Source organism: Taeniopygia guttata, chromosome W (genome assembly GCF_048771995.1).
Source record: "Taeniopygia guttata chromosome W, bTaeGut7.mat, whole genome shotgun sequence".
Taxonomy (NCBI): domain Eukaryota; kingdom Metazoa; phylum Chordata; class Aves; order Passeriformes; family Estrildidae; genus Taeniopygia; species Taeniopygia guttata.
The window spans coordinates 26,690,991-26,712,969 of record NC_133064.1 but is presented as its reverse complement, the minus strand read 5'-3'; the positions used below and the strand labels follow the sequence as shown (position 1 = coordinate 26,712,969).

Genomic DNA, 21,979 nt, shown 5'->3' with positions numbered 1-21,979 from the left:
CCCCAACCTGCCCACCTCCTTAATACCCCAGCCCTGAAAACCCCTCACCCACCCCTTATCTCCCTATAACACCTTGTTTTTCCGAGAAATGTATCCCGGAGTTTGTCTTAAAGAGCAGTGCGGCGTCTCTGCAGCACACGCGGCCAGATCATGGCGGCGGCCATGTGCTCCGACCGGCGCTGGCCGTTCAACCCCCCACTCACCGTCCCACTCGCATTCCTTTGCTTCCCCTGCCCTCCGCCACCTCCTCCGCCCCCACCCCCTCTTCCCTCCCTTCCTCCGATGCCTCCTTATCTCCCTCGGCACCACCCCACCCTCCTTATCAGTGCCAGCCCCCGTGTTGCCCCGGGAACAGGGGCGGGGCCGGCCCCTGCACTCCTCTGAGCCCCAGCGCCGAGCACGGCAGGGCAGGGGCAGGGGACAGCAGCCCAGCGGCTCACAGCAGGGCGGGGGCAGGGGACGGCAGCCCAGCGGCTCAGAGCCGGGGCGGGGCCCGAGTCTCTACCGCGGAGCAGGCAGCCTGGGACAAGTGCGAGCTGCCCCTCACCGGGGTGGGGGGGGCGCGGGGGGGACATAAGCCTGTCTCTACCGAGGAATCTATACCATCTGTAGCTCCAGTGGTTTATTTAGGGAGAAGAAATGGTACAAGAACATACCAACCTCTCCCATACAGGGACAAAACAGAAATCTGTAAAGTTCAGAGAGAATTTGGGAGGTCTAGTGAGATTTTTAAAGGTATGATCAGAGCAACCTTCAATTCAAATGAAATGGTACCGAAAGATATAACTGATTTGTTTAAATGTTTACTAACATCCTCTGAATATGAGATATGGGAAAATAAGTGGAAATTGGCTTTGGAAACAGTTTTGCAAGAAATACAGCGTACACCCAGTGATGCCACCAACACTGATGGCCACCCCCTTACAATACATCATTTATGTGGTACAGGGGACATACGATGTCCAGAAAAACAAACCAGACTGTTATCTAGATCGGTTTTTGAAAAAATATGTATTGCTGCAGAAAAGACTCTGTATCAATTACCAGGCACTGAGGTTAAATGCAGCTATATTAACATCAAACACTTTCCTTCTGAGAGTTTTTTACAGTTTGTGTATCGTTTGAGAAGCCAAGTTGAAAAACAGGTGCAACACACCAGTGTGCAGAGTTGATTAAAGAAATGGCTCAGAGGAATGCCAACGAGACCTGTCATAGGATTCTTCTTAGCCTTCCTCTTGATCCAGCACCTACTCTTGCCCGAATGATCGAAGCATGCGCCAAGAGAGCAGAGCTGCTTGATAATCCTGTCAGTCATAGAGCACCAGCAGAATTACAGCCTGTTGCCACTGCTGCATCAAGCCCAAGGAAGCCACCCAGACCATCACAACAGCTGCAGCACATCATCTGCCTGCGTTGCAAGAAACCAGGACACTTTGCCAGAAACTGTCCTCAAAACCAGAACCAGAGACAGATCAACAAACAAAAAAACTAAATGCACAGCGCGTGCCCACTGCTACGCGCAAAGATATAAATGTAGCAGGACCAAAATCTGGCAATGCCTCTCTCTTAACAAATAAGGGGGAGGGTGGATACCATGGTGGGGGGGAGAGAAAAATAAAAATGTGAAATGTATTACTAACAAGGTTTGGCAACCACTAGGCCGGCCACGTCTAGTGACTGCCAAAGGATTTCATTTCAGAAACACTGATTGGAAAGTCATTATAGTGGACCTGCCAAACAGCTCACAAGACCTGCAGGCGTACGATATGGAACTGAACAGTGAGTATTTTGTTATTGGGGATACAGCATACACACCTCCAGAGATTGAAATACTTCCCATGACTACTAAGGGAAAAATATCCAGCCTTATGCTGTTGGCACGTTGCTTGCACCCTCCATTCTATCTAGAAAAGGGGCAAATTCTGGCACAAGCCATTCCCATCCCAGTAGAAATCACAGTAGAAGGAAAATCTCCAGAAGTCTACTGGGTGGAAGTATTAGGAGAGGATAAACCCTCCATGGCATGCAACCTAGCACATGGGTCAGAGCATCTTCAGGTGGAAGGTGTTCTGGACACAGGTGCAGACATCACGGTGATACCCAAAACCATGTGGCCATCACACTGGGAATTGCAACCTGTGGCAGGCAAACTTCAGGGTATAGGAGGAACTACATTGGCAAAAATTTCTAAAAATGTAGTGCAAATTGAGGGACCTGATGGGAAATCGGCAAGTGTTCGCCCGTTTGTGGCAGACTATGAGGCTCCTCTGTGCGGGAGAGACACCATGTCCCAGTGGGGAGTCCAATTAATCATTCCTAAGACACCCCAGGATTTTCGGAAGTAGCCGCTGTGGAGCGCCATGCCCACAGGTTAAAGTGGTTGGATAACACCCCAAAGTGGGTAGCACAGTGGCCTTTGAGTAGAGAAAAACTCGAGGCGCTTGAAAAACTCGAGGCGCTTGAAAAACTTGTGGAGGAGCAGGTAGCTCAAGGACACCTGCAAGAGACAGACAGCCCTTGAAACTTCCCAGTCTTTGTAATAAAAAAGCCTGGGAAGGACAAATGAAGATTGCTCCACGATCTCAGAGAGATAAACAAAATTGTGGAGGACATGGGACCTCTCCAGCCAGGGATGCCGAGTCCAGCTATGCTTCCCCAGGACTGGAAATTGGCTGTGTTAGATATAAAGGACTGTTTCTTCCAAATTCCATTGCACCCTGAAGATGCCCCGAGGTTTGCATTCTCAGTTCCTACTGTCAATAGAGAAGCCCCGATGAAACGCTACCACTGGAAAGTTTTGCCCCAAGGTTTAAAATCCAGCCCTTTCATATGCCAACAGTATGTAGCAGCGCTACTGTCTCCAGTACGTGCAGAGAGAAAGGATGCCATCATCCTACACTATATGGATGACGTGCTTGTGTGTGCTCCCAATGACTCTATACTCCAATATACACTTGACCTAGTGGTTAAAGTTTTAACCTCTGCTGGATTCCAATTGCAGAAAGACAAAGTTCAAAGAATGCCACCTTGGAGATACCTGGGCCTGGAAATTTCTGCAAGGACTATTGTCCCACAGAAATTGGAGATAAATTGCAACCCCAGAACACTAGCAGACCTCCACTCGCTGTGTGGGTCTTTAAATTGGGTAAGGCCCTGGCTAGGCCTCAGGAATGAAGATCTGGAACCTCTTTTCAATTTATTGAAGGGGGAGAGGGAGCTGGCCTCCCCCAGGGAACTGACTCCAGAGGCAAAGACAGCAATCGAAAAGGTACAGAAGGCCTTGTCAGAAAGGCAGGCACACAGGTGTGACCCAAATCTGCCTTTCCAGTTCATTGTTCTAGGAAAGCTGCCACACCTGCACGGACTGATTTTCCAATGGATCAAGGGGCAGAAGGACCCACTCTTAATCATAGAATGGGTTTTCCTATCGCTCCAAAGATCCAAAACCATCACTAGGCCACAAGAGCTGATAGCAAAGCTGATTCAGAAGGCCAGGGTGAGGCTGTGTGAATTAGCAGGGTGTGACTTTGTATGTATCCACCTTCCAGTCAGGCTTTCTGAGGAGGGAAGGAACTCTTCTGAGAGACTGACCAAAGGGATGTTTGAGCATTTGCTCCAGAGCAGTGCCAGTCTCCAGCTATCTCTGGACAGCTATAGGGGACAAATATCAGTCCATGCCCCATCTCACAAGTTGTTCAATGAGGAATTCCACCTTATTCCTCAAGAGAAAAGGAGCCGGAGGGCACTCAGAGCTCTCACAGTGTTCACTGATGACTCTGGGGCTTCCCACAAGTCGGTGATGACTTGGAGAAATCCACAGACTCAGCTTTGGGAAGCTGATGTTGAGCTTGTGGAGGGATCCCCCCAGGTGGCTGAACTGGCTGCAGTGGTGAGAGCTTTTGAGAAGTTTTCCGAGCCGTTCAACTTGGTGACAGACTCTGCCTATGTGGCAGGTATAGTGTCCAGGGCGGAGCAGGCTGTGCTCAGAGAAATAGAAAATGAACATCTCTTCTGGTTACTCTCAAGGCTAATTTATTTAATCTCGCACCGAGAACATCTATTCTTTGTGATGCATGTGAGGTCACACACTGATTTGCCAGGTGAGATTGCAGAGGGGAACCGAAAAGCAGACTCCTTCGCTGCACCAGTCGAAAAGGCAAGTCTCCCTGATGTTTTCCAACAGGCAAAGCTGAGTCACGAGCATTACCACCAGAATGTACCAGGTTTGATTCGACAGTTCCAGCTAACACGGAGTCAGGCCCGAGCCATTGTGACCAACTGTCCTAATTGTCAGCTCCAGGCCGTGCCATCGCTAGGCATGGGGGTAAACCCCAGAGGCCTTGGCAGCTGTGAGGTATGGCAGATGCACATCACACACATTCAGAGTTTTGGTCGCCTTAAATGCGTTCATGTAAGCATGGACACATTCTCAGGTGCAGTGTATGCCTCTGCCCATATAGGACAAAAGGCTGCACATGTCAAACAACACCTAGTGCAAGCATTTTCAGTATTGGGGGTGCCAAAAACGATCAAAACAGATAATGGCCCAGCGTATGTATCCAAGGAGTTCCTGGAATTTCTCCAACAGTGGGGAGTGGAACATAAGACTGGCATTGCCCACTCCCCCAGAGGTCAAGCTGTAGTCGAGCGTGCACACCAGACGCTCAAGCAGGTATTGAAAAAACAAAACAGCTCAGCTCCGTGGATGTCTCCACGAGAAAAACTCTGTAAAGCTATGTTTACTATCAATTTTCTGAATTGTTCATTTGAAAATATGAGTCCACAGGTTGTGCGTCACTTTAACAGTGGCAACCAGTTCAAATTGTCTCAGCATCCCCCGGTCTTAATTAGGGATCCGGAAACTTGGGAAATCAAGGGTCCCTATGGACTTGTAACCTGGGGTCGTGGCTATGCATGTGTAGCTACTCCCTCAGGCCCTCGGTGGATTCCCCAGAAGTGGGTGAAACCTTTTGTCCCCAAGAATCCAGGTCAAACAGAAGGGGACAAGAAGCAACTATCTGATGCTTCAAAGAGAAGACGCCGCCGGATGGGAGAAGAAGAAAGTTGCTAGGCATGAGTTCCTTCCGGCAGAAACAGAAACTTTAACATGTTCTTAAAATGTTTGTTTTTCCCTTTTAGAGAAAACCTACCTTCCACTCAACCCTGTGATGAACCCCATGCAAGTTGTCATCCTGCAAATGCTGAAGAAAATGTTCAAGGGATGGGGATTCACGGGGTGGTGGACATCTGTCGTTAGATCAATTTTGTTAGTCTTTGTTATTCTGTTCTTTGTAACCCTAGCGTTCGGGGTCCTGCGTCACTTGATTTTCAAGGCTATCAAGGGCCTCATACCTTCTACCTCAGAGGTCAACCACATAGAGTTGGCTAACCTGAGGAGGCCTGACTACGCCACCAACATGGGGTGGTGGGAAACCCATACTCGGGGTTGAATTGAGCCCAGTGAATTCCTGTAACCTTGTTAACACATAAGGGAGAGGTGTTACGGTGAGCTCCTGGACACCCTTTTGTCCCCCCTTTCCCTGAGCCTCTGTGGCTCTGATCATGATAACCCCTGGACCCTCCTCCCTGCCCCAACAGGGTTGGCAGGGAGCCAGGAGAGCCCACCCTGTCCAAAACCTATATAGACCCCTGAAACTTCCTGCTCTTTCTCTTTTGCCCCGCTCTCCATGGACACCACAGAATAAAGAGGGCTGTTCCAACTTCCCTGGGGTAAGGGCCTCTTTTGAATACTTTTCCCTCTCCTGGTATTTCCTCCCCTCACAGCCCCATATCTCTGAGCTGGTCGGATCCTAGAGGGGGCTGCGTGGAGGGGGGAAAACTATAGAAATTACAGCTGCAGTGGTTGAAAATCTCGGGCTCCCTCAGGGGGACTCTAGGCAGTTTACCACCCCAGGCATGATGTTGGGGAAAGGGCCTTATGCTAACCCACAAACTCAGGCATGTTTACATACAGCAATTTTGCAACAGTCTCAGAAGCTGGCAGGGAAAGCATTCCACGCTGCCCCAGACATAGGACTTCCACCACCATCCTATTCAACCATTAAGCAAGAGGCAAAAGAGACTTTTATGAGTTTTCTAGATCGCCTTAGAGATGCAATTTATCAAGTTCCGGGAATCTCTTCAGATGTATAAGCTGCACTGGGGATGCAACTGGCAGTGGATAACGCAAACTCCACCTGAAAGAGGATCTTGCAGACCTTGCTTCGAACCGCCCCCTTGGTGGACATGATAGAAGCTTGTTCTAGGGTGGGAACTCCAGAGGAAAAAGCCACTTACCTAGCAGAAGCGATGGCAGTTGCCCTTAAACCACTGGAACAGCAAGGAAAAGGTGACGCTAGCCTAAAATGTTTCAACTGTGGTAGACCTGGACGCTTTAAAGGCCAGTGCTGAGCTAATACCGTGAAGAGAAGTAGGGCAACAGCGACATCTACTGGTTTCACAGGAAACTGCAATAGATGGCATAAACTTGGTCATCTGTTGGGGTGTGTTTTAAGTTTCCCCCAGTTATGGTTGCTCCCTCTCCCTCTCTTTTTGTAAAATGGTCCAGCCTTCCTTCTCCTCCCCCCTCCATCTGCCCGTCATTCCTCCCTCCACCCAGTTCACTGTATTCCTACTGAGTTATCCCCCCCAACCCCACCCCAGAGCCTGTCTGTCTTTCAGAGACCTCTCCCTTCCACCTAGAAAGTTCCATCCAGGGCCTCGAGTGATAAGCTGGTCTCCGGGGTCCCCTCCCTCCCTCCTACCTCATTGGAAGTTTCGCCTGCGTGTCACCCCTGTTACCACCCCCAGTTGTTATCCCATTGGTTGGCTTCTGTGTCCTCCCCTTGTTACCACCCCCCTTTACCAAGCAGGGCACATGGTGCCCATCGCCTTTTGGAGCTTATCTTCTTTGAGCCAATAAACTCGGAACACAGATACCCTCAGAAGGACGGCTCCTTGCTTTTGTCAGAGTCGCTCTGCGTCTCTTCCAGTCTGGTGGCTTCGTTTCCCACTGGCCATACCTCGTGCCCCCAGCGGCACACGAGAGTGGCCTTTGCTGCCGCAGTGCTAAAGGTACTTAGCTAGCCGAGACTTGGGAAGCTAGCAACAGCCCTGGTGGCTCAGCGGTAGAATTCCCGCCTGCCACGCAGGCAGCCTGGGTTCGATCCCCGGCCAAGGCACTAGTGCTAGCTGAGACTTGGGAAGGTGCAGTGACAGTCATCGAACCAGAATTTCAGTTGAAATGCAAGAAAGATGGAACACTGTAGGGAAACGGGAAACAGAGTGTGAAGAGGGGATGTGCAATGACACAAATGCTCCCCCACAACCAGGCGGCTGCCTGGACATCCTCCACTCAGCAACAGCAGGGAGTGCAGGAGTAGACTTGGATGCAGCAATAGCAGCAACCCTGGAAAACACTGATGCACAGGTCATCTCATCAACAGCAAACAGACCCTTAGGGCATGGACTTAGTGCCCTGCTGATAGGGAGATCATCCACATCAAAGCAAGGCATTTTTGTTTTGCCTGGACTAACTGATGCAGATTATTTAGGCAATATTGGGATAATGATGCAAACATTGAGGCCACCCATCCACATTCCAAAAGGCACAGCACTGGCACAGTTAGTTCCCTTTAAGACCAAGGTTCCTAGACAAGGGATCATGCTGAGGGAGAATGGAGGTTTTGGGTCAACAGGAACCCCTCAGGTCATGCTTACATTACCATTATCGGGAGCAAAACCAGTTAAACCTATTTAAAAAACAGCAAAACCAGTTTCAGCACCCCAATGGAGGAACTCTCACAACAAAAGCCGCATTGCTGGACATGGATTCAGATGTCACCATTTTTCCCTTGTTTGCATGGTCTGCAACATGGCCTCTGAATACCCTGGAGACACCAGTTACGGGGGTGGGAGGCGTGCAAATGACTCAAATTAGTAAAACATTCTTAACAGTGTAAATTGATGAAGATGCACATCTGTGTTCAGGTGAGACCTTATGTGATGATTACAACAATCTGGCTGCTGGGACGGGACGCATTCAGCCAGATGGGTTTCTGTCTTACCAATGAGGGTTTTTAGCGGTGCCCATTGAGGGGCAGCCAATCCTAAAATTAAAATGGTTAACAGAAACCCTAATCTGGGTTGATCAATGGCCACTGTCTAAAGAAAAGCTTGCCCATGTCAATGAATTGGTTGATGAGCAACTGAAAAGGGGGCATATCATACCCTCTATGAGCTCCTGGAACACACCCATTTTCACAATCCCTAAAAAATCAGGAAAATGGAGGTTATTACATGACCTTCGAGCCATTAATTCCGTAATGCAGGATATGGGACCCCTGCAGCCCGGCCTACCCTCGCCATCAATGTTACCTGTCAATTGGAAACTGTTAATTATCGACCTAAAAGATTGTTTTTTCACAATCCCCCTGCACAAGGATGACCGTGAGAAGTTTGCCTTCTCAGTGCCAGGCAGAGGCAGCAAAGAGGTATCAATGGGTTGTATTGCCAAAAGGGATGCGAAATTCTCCCATGATGTGCCAACTGTATGTTGCCTGGGAGCAAGCTCCGCTGAGAAAATGATACCCACAGTATTTTATCTATCAGTACATGGATGATATTCTTATAGCAGGAGAACATCTAGATACAGCAACCCTGCTACCTGCCTTACAGCAACAATTACAAGAGGCAGGCCTTCAAATTACTCCTGAAAAAGTCCAACAACAGGCCCCATGGAAATATTTGGGTATGCTTATCACTGAAGCCCAAATTTGGCCCCAAAAATTAACTATTTGTACATAAATTCGGACTTAATTGGATGTTCAAAAATTAATTGGGGACATACAGTGGATTCATAGTACTTGTGGCATAACTAATGAAGACCTCGAGCCCCTAATGCCATTATTAAAGGGGCGAAATCAGGCCAATGTGCTGCACGAACTGACTGAAAAACAACAGAAGGCTCTGACTCAAATTGCCACAAAATTGGGTAATTCCTTTGCAGATCGTTGGTTCCCTACTTTGACATTGTCCGTGGCTGTGCTGAATAAAGTAAAACACGTGATGGCTATACTAATGCAGTGGGATGGCCAGGCTAAACAGCCACTACAAATGTCAGAATGGGAGTTTTTATCATTTAATTTGAAAAAATCCTTGACCACGCGAATGGAGGCTATAGTAAAAATTGTGATCAAGGCACGGAAGCGGACAGTGGAAATTGCAGGAATGGAACCCCAAAATATTCTTCTCCCATTAACAAAGGACTATTTGCAATAGTCATTACAGAATTCAGATACCTTACAATGGGCATTGTTGAACTTTCCAGGTCTCATTAGCACTCATTTTCCCCCTCATAAGCTTTTTTTCTTTGCATCAACAGGTGGAAGAACTACCTTGGCTATCAAGGCAACCTGTAGAAGGCCTCATGGTTTTTACTGATGCCATTCAAAAGATTTCTAAAGCAGGTCTTACTTGGCAGTACAAAGGCAAATGGCTCAGTGAAATCCTTGAGGGGCCAGGAGACTCTTTACAGGTTCTTGAGTTATGTGCTGTTATCAGGGTGTTTAAAAAATGGCCAAATGATCCCGTTAACATTGCTTCTGGTTCTCTCTACGTAGTAGGTGTTGTCGAGCGCATGGAGCAAGCATTACTGAAGGAAATTCAAAACCGGCGGCTGTGGCAAGTCTTTTTGCAACTGTGGCAGTTACTTAATTCTCGCAAGCAGGATTATTTTATTACCCATTGTCCTGTGTTGACTGTATGATACTTTTATCCCCAATTGTCTGTTCTGTTTATGCTGAATAATAAGTTTTGCACCTTTAAGACTTGTTCCAGGAGTGAAGGGGGGGAGAAGAAGTGCGGAGTTTGTTTTCAGAAACGGCACTCACTCCTCCACATTCCCGCTCCTGGACTGTGTTGTCTGTGGATGGACAGACAGCGAGACAGAATGCTCCTTTGCTTTTAGTTAGTTTTAGCTAGCTGAGGCAAAGAAGTTCCCTGGACCGGGGCTTTTCCTTTTCTTTGGACCTGCTCAAACCTGCTCTGGAACTGAACACCCAGAAGAGCACCGGCACCTTGCACCTGTGGCCCACCAGGCCTGGCCTGGGCCGCGGCATTTCCAGCATCGGAGGGACTGATAACAGACTGAGTGAACCAAACTGCAGCCCGGGGAGGGGACTTTCTGAGTTTGTCTCTCTTTTGGAGCGGCAAGAAGTTTTATTGTTTAATATTGTTTAGGTTTTCTTGTTTAATAAACAGATTTTTCCACTTTTCTCCAAAGAGATATTGTGAAAAATGCATACTTTATGATTGGCTTTTCGCAAATGTTACAATGAGTATTATACGTGTAATGTTAGAAAGTTATGCTGTATTAATTCTCTTACGTAGTGTGTTAAATGTAGTTTTAGGTTACAACATAATGTTAAAATAGAAACTCTGCGATATAGGATTTGTTACAAGCTCAAGCAGGAAGATGAGATAATCAAGAAACTCTTCACACAGAGATGTCAGCAAAGGGGGCCCATAAAAAGTTACAGCCTCCTTATCAGAAAAGACAAACATTCTTCCACCTTCTCTCCGTCATTGTGGAGCCAACAGGATTAAGGAGAAGAAGTTGACAAAAACCAGAAAAGTTCTTAATTTGCAAGGAATTTATGCATCATGTATGAGATATATGAACATACAACAGGGTATTGCTTTTAAGGTTATTCCTTTGTTCACAAGGTATGCTTTTCGTGACCTAGTGTCCGAGAGCATCTGGACGTCCATAATTCTTTGCTTTTTATTGTCTTGTAATTGTCCTAACTCTAAATTTTATTACTTTAATTGTATTACTATTTTTATAATAATTTTATTATTATTGAAATTTTAAAATTTTAAAAACCAAGTGATTGGCATTTTTCATAGGTATTTTTTCCCAAACCGGTTGGGGGGAGGGGTCGATTGAATCTGCTTCCTAGAGGAACCCCTTTGGGGGTTCTCTCCCAAATTTGCCCTGAACCAGGACACCCATATACGGAGTCACTCTGGATTGACGGGAGGCCTGGCCTTAGGAAACGAGAAAGCTGACCAATTGGTGGCACCACTTTGCGCCTCTGCTTCTCCTAACATTGATAAGTTTGCCCAGGCCAGAAGGGCTCAGGAGTTTTTTCACTAAAAAGTGCAAAAGTTTTACACAAACAACTAGGAATATCGCTGCAGGATGCTCAAGGAATTGTCACAACCGGTCCGCAATGCCAGGGCATGATTGGCGGATTGGGTCCTCAGGTCAACCCTCGGGGCCTGGGGCCCTTGCAGTTATGGCAAACTGATGTAACTATCTACGCCCCATTTGGTTGCTTTAAAGTCATTCATGCAACCATAGACACCTTTTCTGCCATGATTTGGGCCACTCCTATGACAAGCAAAGGATCTTGTTTTGTCATTCGACACTTGCGAGGCTGCTTTGCCGTAATGGGCTTGCCACAGGAAATCAGGACGGACAATGGGCCAGGATATATAGCCCGACGGACCCAAGATTTCTTGGCTTGTTGGGGAGTGAAGCATAGCACAGGTATTCCACGTAACTCCACAGGACAAGCTATCATTGAAAGAACACATCAGGTACTGAAAGGGCTGCTTGATAAACAAAAAACAGGGGAGGATGGGCTGAGTCTACAGGACAGAGTGCTGAAAGCAGTTTATGTTACGAATCATCTATGGTTAGTAGGTAATCGTAGTGAACCACCAGCAATAACACATTACTCAGGTTTGCAGCAAGATTCTGAATTGATACAGCACCGACCGAAAATTTGTTTTAAAAATCCTATGACATGGTTATGGGAAGGACGTGCAGATTTATTAATGTGGGGTAAGGGTTATGCTTGTGTCATTGCAGACAAAGGACTCTGAAGGATACCAGCGAAATGGGTTCGCCCCAGGCTTGAGAAGGACACTCTGATCTCTAATATCACCAATGAACCAACAACCACCGCTACCTGAAAACATCAATTGCCCTCAGAACTGTGAACGCTTCTGCTATCCTTGGGTGAGATTAGAACGTGTGGGGTGTGGATTAGATAGGTGATGTCAGTACAAAGGAGGAAGCTTCCAGAGGTGTATTGAGTGCAGACATAGGCACTCCCAAGAATTCAATACCTGGGTGATGTTATCCCAAATGACAGGAACAACGGTTACTTCCCCTGAAACCTGTCAAGAGGCGCTGAGCTTAAGTCTCAGGAGCAATTGGGGCGGGCTATTCAGTAGTTTCATAATGAACGCTGAAAGCTCGAGCAAAAAGAGAGAGAGAGAATAAGATCAAGGCTATAGAATGTGGGAAAGAAATATTTATCCCTGGGACTTGGGGAGTTAGACTGGATCAGTGGGAACAAACAAAGTGGAAGTGGGTGTTGGGGAAGATGAAATGGGAAAGCCTTACAAATATGATTGCCTAGCAAAGGATTTGGAAAATGCAGAGACTGTGAGTGAAATTGAGATGAGAACAAGCTTTGATATTTTGGACCTTGGTTGCTAAGCAACTGGGGAACAGTGGTATAGCTAGTAGAAGGTGACTCCCTTTTTTGACCCACGGACGGATCCAAAGGTCAGATAAAATGTTCTGTCTCATCCCTCAAAAATGTATAGTTTATCCCTCATCTGTAACCCTCCCCTGAAGTATCATGTATCTGTAATCCCATTGGTCCAAAGTGTTATTCCGCACCGACTTTGAAGCCCCCTTGATAAGGTGCACTTGGGAGACCAGGGCCCCCCTCTCTCTCCTTCCCTCTCTCCTGCCCCTTCTCCTTGCCTCGCTCCCTCCCCTCCTATCTGCCCTCTTGGACCCTCTCTTGGAACACTCTCGCTATCTCTCCCTGCTCCCACTCCTTGGGGCCTGCTACGAGCTGCGGCTGGCAGCTCCAAGCAGGGCCCCACAATAAACCGTATATCCTAAGACCTGACTTCAGAGATCTCTCATCTCCATCCGTCCCGACCGTCCAGGGGACCAGCCCTTGCCACAGGTGGGAAGAGAAGAAACAGAGAAGATAGACTAGGAGAAGGGTGCAAAGAGCAAGAGGCACTGTCAGTTTGGATTTTATCCCTGATCTCATAGGGGAAGGTTTTTAACCAATGATCAGGATGAAAAATAGTCTTAAATTAGATGTGCAGGTTTTTGGGGGTCGCCCTCTGTTATTTGTAATATGTGGCAACATCTGTAGTACAGAAGAAATTAACCTGCCGGGATGGCATTGACAGAATATGTGGCTTACTTGGGCCAATGCTACTAGGGTGGACTCCTTTTGTTTATCCTTAGCCATGCCAGGAGATCTTTTCCGCACATGTTTAATTGGTATCCCAGAAAGTAATTTTACTGGTTTTACAAAATGGGTAGGAGCCGGAGGAAAGCCATATGTGGGAGAAAATAGATCAAGCGTGGAGAATCGCTGGTGTAACATAACCAGAGGTGGTACAAAATTGGACATATGCAGAAAGTTGGGGATTAGGCCAAACGGCAGGGGCTTCCAAGCAGGTATGATAACACAATCACTAAATGAAAGTGGACTAGAGCCCCAAGAACTAGACCTGTTAGGATCGGTACCTGGGAATTATTGCTTGTTTTTAACTACTTTTTAAACCCAAAATCAACTGATATGAGCAATGTCCTAGTCCCACGACCCAAAAAGAATAGTGTCATCCTTAATCCCAATTCTCCATGGTATCAGAACGTGATCAAATATTGCCACAATTGGACTTATCCTGGAAGTGCTGGCAAAAATGGGACTGTAAGAAAGCTTCCATCAGGTGTCTTCGTAATCTGTGGGGATAGGGCATGGCCCGCAATTCCGAGTAATTCATTTGGTGGTCCTTGTTACTTAGGAAAGCTAACCACATTTGACCCTAGCATGCGCGAAATGCTGAATCAGACTATTTGGAGAGTGGGACATAACAAGAGAACTAAAAGAGAAATCACAACCTTGGGACCTGATTGTGACAATCACATAGAGTTTTGGGGCACTCCAGCATGAATAGCATCATTCCTTACCCCAGGTGTTGCTGCTGCTCAAGCTTTGGCTACGTGTAACAAGCTGGGATGCTGGACAGCCAAACAATTAAACATAACTTCAGCTATTTTAAATCAGATGCTCACTGATATAGATAGTATTAGACATGGCACACTGCAAAATAGAGCCGCTATAGATTTTTTGCTATTAGCACATGGGTGCGGGTGTGAGGATTTTGAAGGAATGTGTTGTATGAACCTCTCCGACCATTCTGCATCCATTCACAAAAAACTCAAACAATTAAAGGATAACATGAGGAAATTGACTGTGAATGACTGGGGTTTGGATGAGTGGTTTGAGGGATGGGGAATAACTGGATGGTTGAAAGATATTGTAAAGGGAGCTTTATTATTACTATTAGTCATTATTATACTGCTTTGTATTATTCCATGCATAATAAAATTGGTGACTTGCTTGGTAGAAAATACAGTAAAAAGGGTTTGGCTGATGCAAGAAGAAGAAGGGGGAATTGTAGCAATGTATTTGCATAGCTTAGGTCACAGCATGCTCCAGACAAACCGCTTTTAGTTATTCCTATCAGCACCCTCTGGAATTTGTCAAGGTTACTAAGACATAAATTGTGCTAAATTAAGAAAGAAGAGGCTGAGAAACAAAATGCCAAGACCACAAGAACTAGATAAAGGAGGGCGGTGAAGCACCTGGACTGTAACTAATCAAATATCCTGAAAAGTGCGTGCAGAGCACATGGACAAGATAGAGGCACCAATCAAGAAATGTGTGATCAGCGTGTGCAGTAGTGTTAGAATGTATAACTAGAACATAATATAAAAAATAAAGTGGCTTCTGCTTAATCATATTGGTTAGTTGTCCAGGTGTCCTGATCTCCCGCACAGTAACAGCAACAAGATTAATAGACAAGTACACAAAAAAAGAGGATGATTAACGTCCTAAAAGGCGATCACTGACCAAGGCCTCGCGGCCCAAAACAAAAGACAAAAATGGCGCCCCTCCCCCCGCCCCCCCCTTCCTGCGGTGGACTACACAGTACAGTACCTGGAAAGCTAATTAGTCCGAACAGGAGCTATCCTGACAAAACAGTGTCTGTCTCGGTTGCAGCAGTGGTCCCGATGCAGGAGGCTCCCTCCCCCCGGGGTGGTGGTGGTCCAGGAAGCAGCCCTGGTGGGTGCTGTGTCATGTGGCGGGGCTCTCGGCGGCTGCAGCGGTAGCAGCAGTTGCATCATTCTGTGGCTTCAGCAGCGGTTACCCCTTTTTGCAGCTTCAGCAACAGTTACCACTTGCCGCGTGTTTAAGAAACCAGTCTCCCCTTTTCCCCAATGGAGGTAAACCCTGCACAAACTTCCGGTGGCTCGCCGTTTTCTGTTGAAACCATGCTCCCGCCATGATGTAGGTGGTATGGAATTAAACAGTGCTAGAAACTCCACCCCTCCTTTATTCTGTACCCAGGACAATACCACAGCAAAAGAGAAAACCCCAGAGAATAGTCTGTTTTACCCATGGCGGGAATCAGTCAGTGAGTGATCTCTACCCATCCTTATGTCAATTCGTGAAGCTTTGCCATATTTCCTCTCCCCTGTCCAGCTGAGGAGGGGAGTGGCCGAGTGGCTTTGGTGAGTGCCTGGCATCCAGCCAGGGTCAAACCACCACACACAGTACTGTCCATACTATTCCTTATTTTAAGAGGAAAACAAACAAAAAAACCCAATCAAACAAAAAATAACCCCACACAAACTAATTTGCTGTTCAAGACCTCTGATTCATATCAGTGAAACCTATCAAGCCCAGATAGTTGTAACCTGCAACTTCTCAAACTAAGAGTAATGTACTGGAAAAGCCTCTGAATTAAGACGACAATGCCAAATTAACTCACATTGGAAGCATTGCTTTAACTACTTTCTGCTTTTCCAAAACCGTCTTGAATTCTACAGGTATCTATGCTATTTTCCACAATTCTGAACAAAAAAACAAAATAGTTTTCTTATCCTGTTTAACACCACCACCACCACTCCCCCGCCCCACACTGTTCAGGTTAAGAAAATCCTTTGTTTCCATTTCTGTGGTCCATATGTTCTTCATAAAAGTTTGAGGAAACTGTAAAAGTCAGATCAGTAAAACAGTGGCAAGAAGAAAGACAACTAAATGCTCATATTTTAAATTCAAAACTATTGACTATCTGTTGCAGATTAGCACTTGTCTAACCCCAAACATCTTGTTACCTCTGAGATGGGAAACATGTATGTTTATGAAAATTCAAAATTTTAGAAGCATATCATGTACTTGGCCGGGTGGAGGAAAACAAATATATATATAGCTTATTTAGCAAGTTTGCAAAAGTACAGAACACAGTTTGTAACAGGAATGTAATTTGCCAGGTAGAAACAACTTGTAACAGAACACATAAGAATTTAGTTGCTAGGTAAAGGCCATAAAGATAAGAAAACTCAGTAAAGCAAGACTCAGGTATTGTTGAAACCCATAAAGCAGAACCTTTTGCTTAGGGAGCCAGCAAGAACCAGGCTCCTAGTTTTGGCCAGGGCAAACTGACCTGAGAGAAAGCCAAACCTCCACCATGCCTGCCCAGAGACAAGGTCAAGCAGCAAGCACCTGAGGAAAACCTCTTACTTCATCAAGAAGACCCCTGCCCACGACCCCCCAGGGGGCATGGCACCACAGAAGGCTAATTATAATATGAAGTGCAAGGAGGCGGAGAGTGGGCAGGGAATGAGTGAGCAGGGAGGCGTGAGCTTGGAGGATCAATGGGTATTTAAACTTGAAACCTGTCTTAGCCAGGTATACATGTCTTTGGTGGAAATATCTCCCATGTGTCCCAGCTGGAATAAAACATACCTGCTTTAAAATTTTTAATTGTAAGGTCCTTATGCCATAACTCACCTCCTCCTTCCCCATCATGTCCTGTTAGATGGTGCTAAACCTATATTTTACCTCAATGTACTAGCCTACTTGAATCAGACTCAGAAATCCTATATCCTAGCTTTTGAAAGGAGTTAAAGGATTTTGTATTTTTGCATAGCTTGGTAGTTTGTTTTTACTTGTTTTTATAGTTTGCCTAAACATCGTAACTTTCATTTTATAACTTAGTTTTACTTCCCTGATTTTGCTTAAACTTTTTAACTTTCAATCTACAGCTTAGTTTTACCATATTGTTGCCCGTAAAGAGAACACAAAACAACCGAAGTCGTTTTATGCGTTTTACACTCCAATAATCATTTATTTACAAATTAATCCTTGTTTAAATTGAACATTTTTCTATGATCATAAATTCTCTTCACTCTGTTAGGTAAAGACAATGTATTCCCCCAAGATCTACCTATCCATCTTGTGAATAATGACATGTTCTACCACGGCCTACTCTTGGAATGTATTCTGAGATAAGTTCCTACCTCTCCAGTATTCCGTACTGCCCTTACCTAACAACTGTTTCTAACAACACACAGCCTATGGCCTACTAAGAATTCTAAGCCTTAGCCGAACTACTTCTACTAAACTTTTGCTAGTCTGAAATGCAACAATATAACTGCCATTCGTATCTTCGGTTTAATTGCTATTTAGACTATTAGCTCATAGTAGAACATTGATAACAAGGGACTGAGAAGATGAGCAAACCTCCCCAGCTGTGGCTTGATTACAGTGCCCTAAGACCTTCAGAACACTAAATAAGTAGAAACCTGTCAAGATGAAAGACTCATAAGTTTTGCTTTGCTGAAGCTAATTGCATGAATCTCACATTACCAAGATAAGAGATGAACAAGTCAGCACAGATGGACACCGCATGCACAAGCATGGAAGTTCAAGCAGAGGACATGATGAGAAGGACGCTGGAATCATATAAAACACCCCAAAACCCCAAAAATAAAGAATGCCATTCCAACCAACAGACAGTAGATGACAATCTTCCTCCATGAAAACATAAAGGACCAAAAATCCAAGAAATTTTGAATTATGTACCAAGGGGGACAGACTTTGAGTGTGGCTTGGGGAATTCTTTGAATATTACCATGTATAAAGCCCCGAGGGAACAATGCCTGAGCAGGACACCCCCAGCACCTCCTAGTACTGAATAAAGGAATGCTTTCTTCACAAATGATGCCGTTAGTGATTTTCTTTGAATCACTGTACTTTTGCACTTCCACAACTTTACTTTAAAAACATCTGCATTTTGAATGCTAGCAGTCCAAACCACAGGTGGATTATGTCTGTATTGTAGAAGCAGGAGTTAATTGCATGCTTTTAAACTACTCTTTTATCTCCCTGTCTCAATTGTCATCCTGGCTTTTAGACCTCTGTGACTTACCTATCTTTTCATCTCCAAGTATTTGAAGTTTTCCTCGGAAGTGTCAACACTTGAAAACATATTTTCACATTTCTCTCATTTCTAGAATTGTCCCTGGTTTTTAAATGTGAATAAAGTCCTATCTTACAACAAGAAAATCTACTGGAAAAGGCTAAGGGATAGTTTGAGTAATTTTGCCCACTCACTTTCCCTGCTGTGACGATGAAAAACAGTTGGGTCTTGGGCGTTCTCCGAACCCCCGCACCCTCCCTCTACCGTCTGAGGGGCAGTGCGATTGGTTGTTAACGAGACACCTGTATGCTCAAGGTTGTTAGGAGATATCTGTTTCTCAAGGGCATAGTTTTCATGCTACAAGTCACGTATTCTCACACTCTCATCAACTTAACACTTTCGTGTCCCTTGCTGCGCAGCCATTCTTCAGCTAAACTCTCGACATTTCCCCTGTTTTTTCTATAAGCAAGCAAGGATGTGTTCCATTTTTGTTCTATAATTGACATTAAAGTCCTTTGCAAGCACTGAAATACACACGGCAATACAAGCATTAAAATTACTATAACTAACAATCCTATTATCATAAGCTGCAAAAGGTGTTTAAGCCAACCTGTAATTCTCCATGATTCAAATGATAATCTAAAAAATGTATCATCCCTCTGTAACACCTGAACATGTTGCAAACGATGAATTTTCTTATGAATAGATTTGGAACTATTTTTTAAATTTATACAGCACATGCCTTCAAATTTTTCACACTCATGTCTTTGTGCTATTTGAATTCATTTGAGCTCGGGTCCATGTTTTGAACTCTGCCATGGGACCCAAGGAGACTCCAATTAAACAAGTACGAAAGGGGTTAGACGGTGTGGCTAACAACAGGCAGAATGAATCTTGCCTAGTTTGTTTGGCTCAAGTGATCTGCATATTTTTTCTTTTTGTCAATGTCAAGGATTCCAGATACTTCAACAACCAAAATACTGCTTAATAAAAACATTGAGGCCCACCACATATTTCTTAGGTTTTTGAATGCCCTGTTTAACATGAAAGAAACAAACTTAATTCTAAACATAAACTATAACTTCTAATAAACTAACTTCTTGATAAATTTAACTTCACACTTATGATATTCTAACTTATTTCTCTGTATTCTACAAAATTGATTTTCATCAGAACCGGATTCGTCACGGGATGTTCCAGGCAAACTGTTGTTGTTCACGTTATTATCACTGCAGGTTGGTATCTTTTTCATCTATTTTTAAAATTCTGTCTCTGCCTTTTCGTATCAATGCAGCAAGAGCATCTGTCCTGCTCAGACTTCTTGGTTGGATGGGTAAAAACACTCACTCAAGTAGGATTACTGTTGATCTACGTTGGGACTCCCTCTTTTGCCATTGAAAGACAATGGCAAGATGAACAGAAAAATCACAGGCATTACTAAAACTTACTAAAACTTAGCAAAAATTCTATAACATCATTAAAAACACACTTATATAAAAAAAAACACCTCAAAGCCCACGATCTTCTGTGGGTGAAACACAAATCTTTGCACAATCTACTTTTGCTGTGCATCTTCTGATCCACTTATGGAGAGATTAGTTGCTCTTCTTGCAATTGATAAGTTCTACATTCTTCACTGAAATCCATCCAGATTCTGCACCTGTTAAAACACAAACAAACCCAACACCCCCACAGGGACTGGAGGGTACTCTTTCAATTCTGTTCCCTAAAACTTGCATGAAGAAATGGAAATATCAACATTTTTGTTATAAACATGAAAAAACATCAAGAACAAAACAATGCACATAGTAAAGAAACTAACAACTAATAAAAATCAATCAGATAAAACACAATTAATATTACATATAAAATCACAGTTACTAAGTGCTACACTATCAAATTGTCATCCCAGAGTCTGCAGCAGCTGACTAAGCCTTAAAACAACAGAGATTTGGATAAAACATGTCTGGATCATGTCTCTCCAAAACTCCCTTTGAGTCTCAGCTGCCCTATAGGATCAAATTGTCAAGCCAAAAGGACTTGAATACTTTTTGATGCAGAAAACACCTGGGTCAATTACACACCTGGGTCAATTACACCATCCACATAGAGCCAGAGCTTGACCAGAGCTCAAACCCTAATTGGAGGATATGTATTAACACATTATAAAATGAAAGTCTTAGAAATAACTGTTATAAGTAGAAAACCTTATTATTAAAAATTTACCAAACCATCAAATAACTGAACCTGTCCAAAATTTATTTCAAGACAAAAATTCTCTAAATACAACAATTTTTTTCTTTAGAGATCTGAAAATTTGAAGTCTGAAATCTTGAACTAAAACTTGGACAATAAATTTTTAAAAGAAGATGAATTGCAGCTGCATAGAAGATTAGACAAAGAAATCACATGAGTAGTTAAAAAATCAAAAACACAGGATCCTGAAAAAACACATCTTGAAATCAATCACTTAAAAAGACAATAAAACATATGAAAACTGACTGTAAATATTAAAACAACACCTCAATACCTTAACATCTTAATAATAATTCTTATCACAAAAATCAGACAACTTACATTATATGATCAACCTATCAACAAGAAATGTTTAAAATAGTTTAAGACAATCTTTTCAAAGCATTCATATAACATTAGTAACAATCACTATTTATCATTACCTACAAAAACTTGACAATCATCATTTATCTTATTATCTATAAAAACTCAAAAACAGAAATTGCGAACTCAATGCCAACATTCCATCTGACTGAAATTCCTCAAATATTTGTTTTTAGAAACATTTTTTGCAATTAAATCATTATTAACATTTTTATCTTTATACAGTGATTTTCATCCATATCGTATTTGAAATAACATTGATTTGCATAATGTCCATCCCTCTTGGTATCTTGGAAAACAATCGGTACTGCTATACTTTTTCATTGCGTCTTCTGACTCTTGCAAGGAATTGGAAAAATGCTGTTGAAATTTTTGCTGTAGTGTTGCCATCTCGCCATCAGTGGCACTGCTGCTCTCGGGGTTGTCGTTACCGTGGCAACCAGGCTGTGCAGCCATCTCCGCCGCCATTGCCGGGTGCTGCGGGGAGATGAGGGGGCGGCGCCGTCTCGCTCCCGTCCTTGCTGCATCACTGTGGGGACGGGAGAGGAGACGCCCCTGATGCGGCCGCGCCCCACCTGCTCCGACTTCAGCGCGGCTGAGCCCTCGGGAACGCCCATCTCCCTCCTCGCGCTGTTGCTCAGGAACAAGGAGCCTTCTGTCTCTCGGCCGAAGTCCACTCCGCCCCGGGGCTGCCTCAGGCTCGGTGCTGGTCGGCCCCGTTTCAGGGCTCTGCTCTGCTGTTGTTTGAGTTGCTGCTTTTGCCATTCCGCTAGCATTGTGGCGCTCAGCCCCCTCAACCCGCGCCGGGTTGCTCGCCGCCGCCGCCGCTGCTGCGGGGGAAGAGGGGCCAGCACCGCTTCTCTCCCGTCTCCGCCCTGGTCTCTGCCTTGATCTCCGCCCCTGAGTTCCTCTTCCTGACTTAGCCTTGTTTCATCACCAACTCTGCCTGCCTCCTCAGGTGTCTCCCTGCCTCCCGAGGGACCCGACGGGGCCACTTCCGAGTTCGCCTCACTTTGCGGAACTACCGAGCTGTTAACAT

The 21,979-nt window shown here is 44.8% G+C and overlaps 1 non-coding gene and 1 pseudogene across 1 annotated transcript; one reads left to right on the top strand and one right to left on the bottom strand.

Moving 5' to 3' along the window:
* LOC116806859 (protein fem-1 homolog C-like) overlaps positions 1–21,716 on the bottom strand; it is a 38,875-nt pseudogene extending 17,159 nt beyond the window's left edge.
* TRNAG-GCC (transfer RNA glycine (anticodon GCC)) lies at positions 7,111–7,181 on the top strand. The gene has a single exon. It is a non-coding gene; the product is annotated as a tRNA-Gly (tRNA).
* Positions 21,717–21,979: the final 263 nt, after the last annotated feature.